Below are 14,145 nucleotides of genomic sequence, written 5' to 3'. Positions count from 1 at the left end.
GAGGAAAGGTCTCAGGCATTTTAAGACTTGAAGTTTAAAAAAGCAGTCCTTGGTGGTGGAGTTGATGAAGCTTTTGCAGGTCAGTTGGCTGTCCATGATGACTCCTAGGTTTCTGACTTGGGCGGAGAATCCTGGTAGGTTGGCAGGGTGAGTGTTCTGCAATGGGAATTTTCCTTCTTGGGTAATGAGGAGTGTCTCCATCTTCTTAGTGTTCAGGATCAGGTAAAGGGCTTTTAGAAGGTTGTTTATGGATTGAAGACAGGAGTTCCAGTATTCCAAGGTTTTGGAGAGGGATTCAGTGATAGGTAAAAAAATCTGAACATCATCTGCATATATGTAATGAGTAAGGTTTAGATTAGTGAGGAGTTGGCAAAGTGGTAGTCAGTGACGTGTCACTCATACTATATCCTATCCTTCCTCAGTCCTGTGCTCTGGGGCTATTAGCTAGCATTGGTATAAAGTTTTAAAAATACCAAACTAGTGTCTCTTCACTACTGCTGTAACCGGTTACTTGTTTGGTGCTGGACTTGCACTTGTAGCTTGACTGAGCCTGGCTGGCGGTTATAAAATCACTCTGTTAGTAGTGCTAATATAATTTCCTGTGCTCTGGGGCAGTTATAGTATTATTACCTGCTAAAGCTATAAAGTTTTTAAATGTTTGGTGGTAAGAAGAAGAGTGCTACTGGAAAGAGAAGTCTGACAGTCCCTAGAAAAAACTGTGATTTGAGAAGAATGATACCCCTTCTAATGCAGCTAATGTAGAAGTGCAAGGTAAGTTTCAGGACAAGGAAGGAGCAAAATCAGAAAAATGTGAGGGACAGGTGAAGGTCAAATCTGTGCAGCTGCAGCATACTTTATTGTTAAATGAAGTACTAGAGAAAGTCTTGAATACAGACTCAGATTTTGATGATGACTCTGAGGAGGAGGAGGAGGAGGAGGATGACGATGTTGATGATCAGGGTTTCTCAATGGCTAGTAAAAATTCTGAGCAGGAGGAGGAGGAGGAGAACAATACTAATGACAATGTAGTTTCAGATGGTGATGGTAGTCCAATTGCAAAAACCACTGCCAGTGCCAGTATCATCCCTATCCCTAAACCACTTGAACATCAGCAAGTTAATACAACAACAACTTCTTCTGCTACTTCTTGTAGTACTACTATGACAATAAGTGTCCACTGCCAGCCTAGAGTAAGGGACAGTAGAAAGACATCTAAGATTTGGAATCAGAGATTTGCTGAATGTATGCATTGTAAAAGGATGGTGAGCCATGGAAGAATTATTGGACATCTTTCTAACAGCAACATGAAATATCACCTTGAAAGAGAACATAGAGCACTGTTGCTTGCAGAAGAAGCCACAGAAGGAAAGTAGTTCAGAAGATTGTGTGTATGTGAAGCAGAAGCAGCCTCCTCCTCCTCTTTCCCGGCAGCAGCGGCAAGCTACTATTGAGCAGATGGGGTGGTGTCCTTCTTCAATTTCATAGACTAGGAAGCAAGTGATATCCAAAGTTTTGACACAACAGATTGCTTTATTGATTGCTGAGGATGATCAGCCATTGCAGATTGTAGAGAATGGTGGATTTAAGAAGTTGATGCATCTTGGAGCCCCTGACTACAAAATTCCTTCAAGAACTACATTTACCCTTAAGGTGATTCCTTCCCTGTACTCACAATGTCGTGCTCAAATGCAGAGTGTGATGGCAAGAGCAAAGGGAAGGAGCATACATCTCACCACTGATCTTTAGACTAGTATGAATGCAATGCATGCATATTTGTCTCTAACAGCTCATTGGTGGCAGCTGGATGAGGCATTAACTGTAAGCACAAGCACAAGCAGTGGCAGTAGTACCAGCAGCTCAAAAAATGTTTCGCCAGGATACCGGTGGGCTTTACTGCATGCTCAAGTGCTAGACAAGAGACATACTTCTAAAAATATCTTACAGGCCATTCAGGGGATGATGGAAGGATGGAAAGGGCTACTTAGAAGCAATGATATGGAATATTTAAATGGATATGTTATTACTGACAATGGTGCCAATATGATTAAGACTCTGGCTGATGGTGGATGCAAGGGCATCTGATGCTTTGCACATACACTGCACCTGGTTGTGAGGGATGCTTTGGGGCTAAGTAGCAAGGAAGTGCAAGGTGGTACTAGTAGTCAAATCCTGAAGTGGTTGATTGAAAAGTGTCGCAAAATAGCTGGGTATTTCAATTGCAGTGTGAAAAGTGGGAAGGAACTCAGAGAGAAACAAATAGCAGTTAGGGCACCATTGCACAACCTTGTTCAAGATGTGCCTACCAGATGGAATTCCACTTAACTTATGTTGAAGAGGTTGTGTGAACAGCAGACACCTCTGCATGATTTGACAATATAATCTGAAATTGGATAGGAAAGTCCTCTGGGATGTCAGGACTAGACAAACATTGCACAGATGGTGCATGTCCTCAAGCCTTTCAAAGAATATACTGATGAACTGAGTGCAGCTACGGCCACTTTAGGTGATATCATCCCTGTAATATATGATCTGGAGCAGGTATTAGAGGAATTTCTGCATCAGCCAGATTTCTCGAAGGAAGTGTTGCAGCTTGTGAAATGCTTAAAAGAGCAAGTACAGAAAAGGTTGAAACCTCTAATGGAAAGGGATTGCTATATGTTAGCCGCTATGTGTGACCCATGTGTGAAAGGCAATTTTGCTCTCTAGTGCAATGCTCTTGCATACTGGAAACATAAGTTGATTAAAATGGTTGAAAAGATTTCAACTCCCACTCCATCCTGCTCAACTGCTTCCAGTTCCACCAGCTGCTCCCCTCTTATGACACACCATCCTCCTCCCAAATTTCATCAAATTGGTGTTGGTGCCATTTCAAAGGCAAGAGCAAGTCTTGGTAGAATTGTGACTGGTGCTGCTAACCAGCAGCAATATTACCCGCAAGAGAAAGTTGCAGAAATGCATGTGAAGAATTTTCTCTCTGAGCCAGTTCAGAGCATGGAGTCAGATCCCCTGAGATATCGGGCAGAAAAAGCTTCAATGTTGCCTGATCTTACCATAGTAGCACAACACTTTCTTTCCTGCCCACCCACCAGTGTGCAAAGTGAAAGAGTATTTTTATTGACAGGGAACATTGTGAGTCAACACCGTGCACGTTTGTCTCCAGACTTAGTAGAGGAATTGGTTTTCATCAGAATGAACCTTCTGCTGCTTGGGAATCTGAACATTCCCTGTGACTAGGAGGAGGAGAGAGCCTCTTGTATAGGCCTGGGATGCAAGGTCAGTTGAGGACGCAGCAGGATGAAGTGTTCATCATGTCTTGTGATTCCTGGACTGGCTTTTTCATGCGTCCCCAACACAGCCCGTTGGGGCGCACTACAGGCTGCCAGCCAGTCAGCCAGTCAGACCTGCTCCTGCCTCCTGTCCAGGCTCGAGATGCAAGGTTGAGGGCTGGAAGATAGGCCTTGCTGTGTGCAGCTGTGCTCCCAGCAGCGCCCGCTGGGGCACCCGGCACTGTACTGCTGACACACCACAGTGCTGCCGCTGCCTCTTGTGGCCCCCGGAAGAAGCCAGTCCGGGAGTCACAAGCAAGCCATGGGTGAAAAGCCCCATCCTGCTGTGTCCCTGCACTACAGGCTGCCAGCCAGACAGCCAGTCAGCCCTGCTCCTACCTCCTGTCCAGGCCCGAGATGCAAGGTCGAGGGCTGGAAGAGAGGCCTTGCTGTGTGCAGCTATGCTCCCAGTATTCAAAATGGCGCCGATCGCCTTTGCCCTCACTATGTCACATGGGCCGATGGTCGGCCCCTGTGACATAGTGAGGGCAAAGGCGATCGGCGCCATTTTGAATACTGTCATTTGACGGCCGGCGTGCAGGAGGTCGCTCCCGGAACCCCACTGGACTTTTGGCAAGTCTTGTGGGGGTCAGGAGGGTCCCCCAAGACTTGCCAAAAATACCTGGTGGTCCAGCAGGGGTCCGGGAGTGATCTCTGGCACTCGGGCATTCGGCTGCCAGTAATCAAAATGGCACCCATAGCCTTTGCCCTTACTATGTCACAGGGGCTACCGGTGCCATTGGTCAGCCCCTGTCACATGGTAGGAGCACAAGATGGCGCCAATGGCCATGTGATAGGGGCTGACCAATGGCACCGGTAGCCCCTGTGACATAGTAGGTCAAAGGCTATCGGCGCCATTTTGAAACGGCAGCCGAGTGTGTGAGTGCAGGGGATGGCTCCCAGACCCCCCGCTGGACCACCAGGGAGTTTTGGTAAGTCTTGGGGGGGTCAGGAGGGTGGGGGTTGTAGTTAATTTAACTTTAGCGGAGAAATGAATTGGAATCAATGTATTAATGTATCGGGGCGCCATACGGACGAATGCAACGTATCTGCCCCCGACGAATCCGAATCCCCAATGCAACATATGGCATTCCTCTGCACATCCCTAATTTCTGCTCTGGATGGTGTGTAAGTCATGATACAATAAAAACTAGTCTAGTCAGTACGCTTTTAAGGATTGGGGCTAACAGGGTAAAGGGGAGGTTATTTAACTAAAGTGGGGTTAAAAAGTCCTGTCATTTACCTGGGCAAACTTGGAATAAACTGGGGTGACATCAGAAACACCCCACACCAGCAGGATCTAAAAGATCTCATGGCTGGTTCAGCCAGCAAGCAGAGATACATGGTACAGATTGGCTGTAACAGCACATGTCAAGAACAGCAGTGCCAGGCATTAGCCATGAGGCCAGAAGAGTCCCCCCAGCCAGCGGCACAACTTTGGCACAAGTGCTAGTGTAGGCTCATAGGTAGTCACCAAGGTAAGAAATTGGTCGATCTGAGTGACTCAGATTCTGATTCACCACCTGGCAGCAGTGAAGAGGAACTGGCTTTAGCCACAGTGATGCAGAATGCTTTAAAATCATTTAAGAGAAAGTGGGTGGCTGGTAAAGCTGGCTCAACCACAATGGTTTGGAGTGCAGAGGTGGTGCACACAGCTTGCCACCAGAACATGAATGCCCCTCTGGGGGCTACCCCTGAGCAATCAGAAATGGCTGGGCTTCGCAAACAAGAAGTGTTATGTCGGGTAAGTTCCTTTGCTTGTAATGCTGAAAAAAAAAAAATCAAAAAGAAAATTTGGAAATGGGAATTCATAGATATATTCTCACTCCTGGTTAGAGATCATGACAGTGGCAAGAATGAAGTCAAAGAAAAGGAGACTGGGGGTGAAGCTAAGGAAAAGAAGCCAAAAATTTCAAAAAATCTTAATAATTGGTAGGCAGCATTTCACATATTTATGAGCATCATAGTTGAACATGAGCCTGAGCAGGTGCTTTATTTTATACAATATTTAGACACAATCATAAAAGAACAGAAGAAAGGGGGATGGGCATGGCTAAATTACAACATAAAGTTTTGGAGAAGCATGGCAGAGGATAGTTCTATCTCTTGGAGACACCGAGTGCTGGACCTTTGGCTCGACAAGATGATGATGGCTAGGGCACCTGGCTGGGACAGACTGGAGTTCAGTGCTGGCGGCTCCTGAGATAGGTTATTTCCGACCAGTGGAGGAAAACAGGAAATGTATAGACAATTCAATGCAGTGCACTGCACATGGGCTCACTGCAAATTCAAACATGTTTGCTCTTCTTGTGGCACTGGGCACCCAGCAACTCAATGCCATGCCACAAGGGATCATAGACAGCAGCCCTTCACCCCTGCACAGGGCACTGAGGGGTTTAGTGCCCACACCAGTCAGAACTGAGGCCATGGTTAGAGTGCTACTTCCTGATAAATGAAGCAGCTGATCTTACTGCAGGTTTCTCCATAGGGTTCATTATTCCCTGTCAGGCAGACCCCCAATTCATCCTCATCCTATCCGCAATGCTAAATCCTTATCTGACCATGAAGCAGAAGCTGAAAAATTTTTCATCTGAAATTGCCCTGGGTAGAGTGGGGGGCCCCTTTCAAGTCCCCCCTTTCCCTGATATGGTTCTGTCTCTGCTTGGAATGGTCCCAAAAAAGGAGGCTGGGAAGTTCAGTCTCATTCACAACCTGTCCTACCCACCAGGAAGTTCAGTGAACAACCTAATTGAACTGCAATTGTGTGTGGTCTCATACTCATCCCTTGACTCGGCCATAGCTATTATCAGGGAGGCAGGAGACTGATTGAATTAGAAAAGGCTGAAATAGAGTCCGCCTTTCGCTTGCTACCTGTCCATTCCAGTTCCTTTCACCTCCTCAGTTTTCAATTCAGAGGTCATTTCTATTTTGCTAGGTGCATCCTGGTGGGCTGTTCGATCTCATGCGAGTATTTTGAAATATTCAGTTCCTTTTTGCATTGGGTGGTCAACCAGCAGTAGGTATCCTCACACATCATACACTACCTAGATGATTTCCTTTTGGTGGGCAGGAATGCGCAGTAGTGTAGACAACTTCTGGCCACTTTCCAAGGTGTGGCAGAGGAGTTTGGAATCCCACTGGTGAATGAAAAAACTGAGGGGCCTTCTAGGTCAATCATTTTCCTGGGCATAGAACTGGTTGCCCGGACTCAGGTTTCCAGGTTACCAAGGGAAAATGTTCTGAATTTAAGTGAAGCTATTCAGGATATGTGCAGGACTAAAAATGTGGCATTGCAGCAGTTTCCATCCTTCATCGGTTTACTTAATTTTACATCCTGGGTGATTATGATGGGGAGGGCTTTTATGCGCAGGTTGGCCTTGACCACAGCAAGTGCAGCGTGAAAGCACCATTACATCAGGGTAACGAGGGCAATCAGACAGGACAGGTTTTCATGGGTAATGATTCAGATGGACTTAACCAAATCACGGTGAACCTAGAAGATGTGGTAGGCCTGATTGACAAACTGAAGAGTAGTAAATCACCCGGACCAGACCTGGACCTAGGGTTCTGAAGGAACTAAAAAATGAAATTTCAGACCTATTAGTAAAAATTTGTAATCTATCATTAAAATCAACCATTGTACCTGAAGACTGGAGGGTAGCTAATGTAACCCCAATATTTAAAAAGGGCTCCAGGGGCGATTTGGGAAACTACAGACTGGTTAGCCTGACTTCAGTGCTGGGAAAAATATTGGAAAGTGTTCTAAACATCAAAATCACAGAACATATAGAAAGACATGGTTTAATGGAACAAAGTCAGCATGGCTTTACCCAAGGCACACATCTGCTTCACTTTTTTGAAGGAGTTAATAAACATGTGGATAAAGGTGAACCGGTAGCTGTAGTGTACTCGGATTTTCAGAAGGCGTTTGATAAAGTTCCTCACGAGAGGCTTCTAGGAAAAGTAAAAAGTCATGGGATAGGTGGTGATGTCCTTTCATGGATTGCAAACTGGCTAAAAGACAGGAAACAGAGAGTAGGATTAAATGGACATTTTTCTCAGTGGAAGGGAGTAGGCAGTGGAGTGCCTCAGGTATCTGTATTGGGACCCTTACTTTTCAATATATTTATAAATGATCTGGAAAGAAATACAACAAGTGAGGTAATCAAATTTGCAGATGATACAAAATTGTTCAGAGTAGTTAAATCACAAGCAGATTGTGATAAATTGCAGGAAGTCCTACTGAGACTAGAAAATTGGGCATCCAAATGGCAGATGAAATTTAATGTGGATAAGTGCAAGGTGATGCATAGGGAAAAATAACCCATGCTATAGTTACACAATGACAGGTTCCATATTAGGAGCTACCACCCAAGAAAGAGATCTAGGCATCATAGTGGATAACACATTGAAATCAGCAGTTCAGTGTGCTGTAGCAGTCAAAAAAGCAAACAGAATGTTAGGAATTATTAGAAAGGGAATGGTGAATAAAATGGAAAATGCCATAATGCCTCTGTATCGCTCCATGGTGAAACTGCACCTTGTACAATTCTGTCGCCACATCTCAAAAAAGATATAGTTGTGATGGAGAAGGTACAGAGAAAGGTGACCAAAATGATAAAGGGAATGGAACAGCTTGGAGATTAGACGGCTGAGGGGGGATATGATAGAGGTGTTTAAAATCATGAGAGGTCTGGAACGGGTTAATGTGAATCCGTTATATACTCTTTCAGATAATAGAAAGACTAGGGGGCACTCCATAAAGTTAACATGTGGCACATTTAAAACTAATCAGAGAAAGTTCTTTTTCACTCAATGCACAATTAAACTCTGGAATTTGTTGCCAGAGGATGTGGTTAGTGCAGTTAGTATAGCTGTGTTTAAAAAAGGATTGGATAAGTTCTTGGAGGAGAAGTCCATTACCTGCTATTAATTAAGTTGACTTAGAGAATGGCCACTGCTATTATTAGCAACAATAGCATGGGATAGACTTAGTTTTTGGGTACTTGTCATGTTCTTATGGCCTGGACTGGCCACTGTTGGAAACAGGATGCTGGGCTTAATGGACCATTTGTCTGACCCAGTATGGCATGTTCTTATGTTCTTATGGCATACAGATATGTGACCATTTCCTCTGAGACTTTAACAGGATGGCTTTTTGGAGGACTCCCCTGGGGAAGCAACTAATTAGAACTCTTCACTGATGCTTCCGGGCGAATGGGATTCTGTATTTATTTCAAGGGGGCCTAGTGTGCTGAACCCTGGCCTGTGGGGTGGCACGAGTGTGGAATCACTAGAGATTTAACCTTTTTGGAGCTTTTCCCTATTGTAATCGCATTGAAGCTGTGGGAGATATGGTTAGTGAGGGCCAACATTGTGTTTAGATCTGACAACATGCCCATTATGCAAGTGATGAATGGGCTCACTGCAAGAACTTTAGGTGCAAATGCCCTTATTAGACAATTAGTACTCATCTGCCTACAGTTTAATATTACATGTCGCACAGTGGATATTCCTGGTACCGAGAATAATATTGCCGACTCTCTTTCCCATTTCATGTGTGCATCTTTCAAGTGCTTCGCTCCGGAGGGATATCATGTTTATCCACTTAGCCAGTCTATCCTTCTTCTGAAGGGCATTGGGTTTTCCTAGCCTCTCCACCCTATTTCCAATCAGAAGACTCATGATGGGATGAGCCAGAGAGAGGGGTGGGCCTCATGACATAAGACGACCCGTTACTCATAGCCTTTTGACCCGTTTACTTGAAGCTTTAGATAGGGCATGTTTCGACAGTTTCAAGACTTGACTTTTTCACACATCTTTTTCCTTTCTTTCTTTGAAGCACTGCACATAAGTGAGTTGGCAGCTCAGTCAGCTGCTGGGCCAGGGATAGCTAGCCTACAGATAGATGATGTGATATTTGGTCATGATAAGCTGGTCCTTACCATTTGGAGATCCAAAATGGATCTGAGTGCTAATGGTGAAAACTTAGATTGTAAGCCCTCTGGTGATAGGGAAATACCTACAGTACCTGAATGTAATCCGCTTTGAAGTACTGAAAAAAAAAGTGTGAAAAGCAGAATATAAAAATCTAAATAAATAAAATAAAATAAGGTTCCAAAATTGTTTTGCAGAGATGGGAATAGAAAATTTTATGGTGCACAGGGTTCCACTTAGAGCAGCACCCATCCCAAGACAGGCAGCTGTTAGTACATGCTGATGGTCGCCCAGTAACCAGGTACCAGTTCGGGAAAGTGTTCCGGTTGGCCCTCCGGGCAATTGGGCTCTAGGGAGAAAGTTACAGCATTCACTCATTCTGAATTGGGACAGCCAGCACAGCCTCAGAGCTTGGCTTGCATCAGGCAATGGTAATGTCCGTTACAAGATGGCAGTCAAAGAGGTACATCAGACCACATGAATATTTCTTACTGTAGTCTCTAATCTGATTTTCTGTTCCCAGGTCAAATGTCACCTATACACTTTGTCTGGATAATTGGGCACTCATATGTGCAATAGGCATGTAAATGAGCATGTAATGAGCATATAAATGAGGCTGTTGGGTGAACACCTGGGCATGGCACTGCATCGCCTGACACTCGTGTAGAAAGGAATACCGGGGATGAAGTGAAATCAACTGATGCCTACTATTATGCACATGAGCAAGGCCTGGCCTGCACACACCCCCTTGGCAATGATTATTCATCTGGGAAGCAATGATTTGGCAACTACGCACAGCACTGAGCTGATGCAAAAAATCCAAAAAGATTTCACCGAGATTTCTATAAGATTTCCACAGTTAGTCATCATGTGATCCTGCACCACTTCCAGATAAATTTGGAGGGGAGAACAGGGGGAGGGGAGAACAGTCACACCAGGCTCTCGATAGGGCTAGGAAGAAGGTAAACAGGCGGATGTGTAAGTTCATGTTCATAGTGCAGGGGATGTCCATTCGACATGAATTGTTAGACGAGAGCCTGGGTTTGTTTTGGCCAGATGTGCGCATCTGTTGGATATAGGATGGGATATATTCAACAGTGACTTACAAGATGTGCTGGATGCACTGCTGGACAGATTTGGTTGCAGTGAGTAATGTGGGGAGGTCCCCTGGCAAACGGGTTGTGTTACCAGGGAACAGTGGCATGGTGATCAGCAAGTTAACAGGGCCTTCTAACCCCTCATTCATTCATTCAAATTTTGTTTTAAGGGCAGCTATCCACGAGAGGAAGGCCCTGGCATAGCAAGGACGTAACAGGGGCCAGCAGCCCAATCGTATGAGATCTGGAACCCTGGCATTTCAACAATGACCAGGGAAGAAGAAAATGGTTAGGGCACGAGCAGCACTCAACTGAGGTCAGGTGACTTCTATGGTCCGGACCTCAACCTGCCAGCGGCTTCATCAACGCAATTGGCTTTTATGGCTGGGTTTTCCCCGAGACTGTCAATTGGTCACTGGTCACCTGGGGAGAAAATTAGTTGATACCTTGCTATGATAGGTAGGATGTTTAGTGTATTAGTCCTACCATAATAGGCTTCATCATACAAACCAAATTGCTAGATGATTGGCCTTATTTTTAATCATCGGTCAAATCCAAAATCATGAAGAAATTTTTTAAAGATTTTTTCAGTTGCAATGTGCAATGTCTCTATTTTATGCAATTTTTGTGACTTATCTTATAAACATCGCTGATGGTATTAGGCCAATCATCTAGCAATTTGGTTTGTATGATGAAGCCTATTATGACTGGTCAACATTAATAAAAGCATCTATATTATATACTGGTAATACTTTTGGCATTCTTTTCATGATATTTGCACTCTGCCACAGTACCTAGATCGATTAATATTGGGATTCACGTGATTGATGTTGAGTTAGTGTATTAGTCCTCCTGTAATTTGTATTTCTTCCTTGTTTGTTGTATTGCTCTACTGCTGTGGCCATTAATCTGTCCATAAACTTTGTTCATATTCTCTCTGTGATTCTTTCTGGGGGAAAGAAAGAGGCGGGTGGGGGGGGGGGGGGCAAGATGGGGGGACTGAGATGGGGGGGGGGTGAGATGGGGGGATGAGATGGGAAGGCTGAGATATGGGGCTGATAAGCAAGACTGAAGGCCTAACCCCTGCCCATATTGTATCACAGCTTAGAGTCCAGAATAATTCAAGCTGACTTTAACCCACTGCCAGGAAGATAATTGGTTAGTAACAAAACTCCAGGGAAATATTTACCCCTCCTGGTATAAAGGAACAGTTCCTTTCTATGATTTTCCACAGGGAAGAACTTTTCCAAATTGTCAGTACTCATTTTTGCCATTTAAGGTCACCAGACACTTTTCTCATGCTTTCCAATATACTTTCAAAGCTGTGTAAAAGTTCCATGGCAAAGCAAAATTTACCATAATACTAGCCTATTCTGTTTGTACCTTGGCTGGAAATTTTTCGGTAAACAATACTCATTCACACATTACATTCACACTCTAATATGTTCTTCACTGTTCTTCCTTTTTTAATCGTGATTCTTAACTTTTACTGGGCCTTAGAGCAGAGCTCAGAGACAGCACTTCTGCTCTCACAAGGTTCTAAAACTGCCACTAGATTTTCTGTGTGACTGTATCCCTACATTTATAACATTTATGACATCATTGGTCCAAATAGTTCTGACACTAGCTGGAAATCCACTGAAACACATTCATGCCAGTTCTTCTCCTCCCTTGTTACAATGTATTTAATTAAAGAATATTTTTTGCTATTTTAAATTCTTTCTAAATAACTCTTGAAAGTAAAAAGAAATTGGATGTGATACTGTCTGTGTGTCCTCCCCTTTCTGCCCCATCACCAGGCTGTTTACAAGCCAACTTCCTGTCTCCTAGGAGGAAGCTTTGGAATGGTACCCACATTGAGTACATGGGGCTAGTTTCACTAGAAAAAACTTGGACTGGATCATCTAGAAGCAACTGGACTGGATTCAATTTTACAATAAGCTTTATTTTGGAAATTCAAAAAATGCTGAAAATATGTTCTTCAAGTGAAAAAAGTATGCCCAATACCAGCCATCTCCAATCTGAGACACCACAAATACCCACAATATCCAAAAAAAAACTATCCATGGGCACTGATGCCCAAATTTAAAAATCTGCTATATTTATACCTAAAATAAAAATTAAATACAGGTCCCCAAATACTCTGCTGATGCCCCATACTTTATTTAATTTATTTTGTGTGATTTAATGTGTTTTTAGACTCAAAAGCATTAAGTGGAAATGGATTATTCTCATTTTTAAAAGCTCATGGCAGGGTTATCGCCTATACCCCTGTGCACTGCCCACATGACCACTATACTTGATTTTATTTAATTTTTCTTATTTGACTTATTATTTTCTTTTTTTTAACTTCTACAGGCTGGGATCTCTATTGCCAAGTAATATCCTCACTGACATTGTCAGCTTTCACAGCCTCCTCTTCAAAAACATACTTAGGGGGTTCTCAGGACCCCAAGATGCTTACTGCAGTTTCTTTTAGAAGAACTGTGGTGGTGCACACTTTGTTTCTTCACCACCGTGGCCAGGTTCTTGTCAGGAGGCTAACAGTGGCAACATTCAGCTGCTTGCTCTAGTCCCACTCCTTCTGCTATCAACTCTGCTTTCTTTGAGCTGCGGGAAGCTTTTCCTTGCATCTGCGACACTCCAAATATGGTCCACAGTTGCCTCGATAGCACAAAACTGCCATACAAACTCAGCCCTTCTGGGTCTTCCCCTTCCACAGGCTTCACCCTTGTGGCTGCTTGCATCCAGAACTACGATCCTAGGGGGTCTCCACCAAGCCTCCTCAGCTCACTTGGCCCTAAACTATGAGCTCTTTTTTTCCCCCATGGGACCATCTCCACCAAGCTCCCACAGAATCCTCAGGAAACAGATTAGTTAGCTCCAGATAACAAATTGTTTTTATTATTATTTATTTTTCTGTTTTAAATCCTAGTTCACACCAGCAAAAGGGGAGGCCATATCACCCCGAGAAACTAGATGTAATTCAGTTGCTGACATAGGGATCCTTGGAGACTGTTGCAATTCCCAAATTTGTTGGCAGGATGAGGTCCTCTCAAGGGATTCAAGGCAGCCACCCAAATGTACCCGCTCCTGACATCATGCAGCAAAAAAGACCTATGTCAATGCTTCTTTGTCTTCACTCAATACATGTCATCTGAGATCCTCAATGTTGGCATCAAAGAAATGCAACCCTGAGCTTTCTTTGGGTGGGAGGAGACAGATGATGGTCTATCTTCCTAGTCCTTCCTGGTGCTAGATGTTGAGGTGGATCAATGTTTTCTGATGTGGATGTGGATCCCTTGATGCTGATGCCTCTGATGCTGATGCTAATGGGCCAGGTTTAGGTATCCAGAAGAGTTTTCAATGACCTATGGTCAGGAAATATATATTTTTAGGGGTCATAGTCACACATAGACAATAGACCAAAACAATGTGGTCATCCCCCAGGCAAAGCATACTTCTGTTATTGGGATCCTTGGTAGACATGATGCCTTCACCTAGAGTGTACTTATTGAAGCCACTGGCCTTCTTCTCCTTTAAAGACAAAATCAAAAGTCTCGATACAAAGCAAAACCTCATTGGATGCTGCCTCAGAGTGTAAGAGAGAAACAAACAGCAACCTGTGGGCTCTGTGGACAAGATGAGATTGATGCAATGATATGAATCATGGGATGTGATGACATGGATCAGGCTGCACATGCCCAGTGGGACATGTCCAAAACTTCTAGAAGCTTTGAAGTAAAACTTCTGTGTTGAGTTCTGTCTGATGATGACTGCCATTC

Source organism: Rhinatrema bivittatum, chromosome 1 (assembly GCF_901001135.1).
Source record: "Rhinatrema bivittatum chromosome 1, aRhiBiv1.1, whole genome shotgun sequence".
Lineage (NCBI taxonomy): Eukaryota > Metazoa > Chordata > Amphibia > Gymnophiona > Rhinatrematidae > Rhinatrema > Rhinatrema bivittatum.
This window is presented reverse-complemented; position numbering follows the sequence as displayed.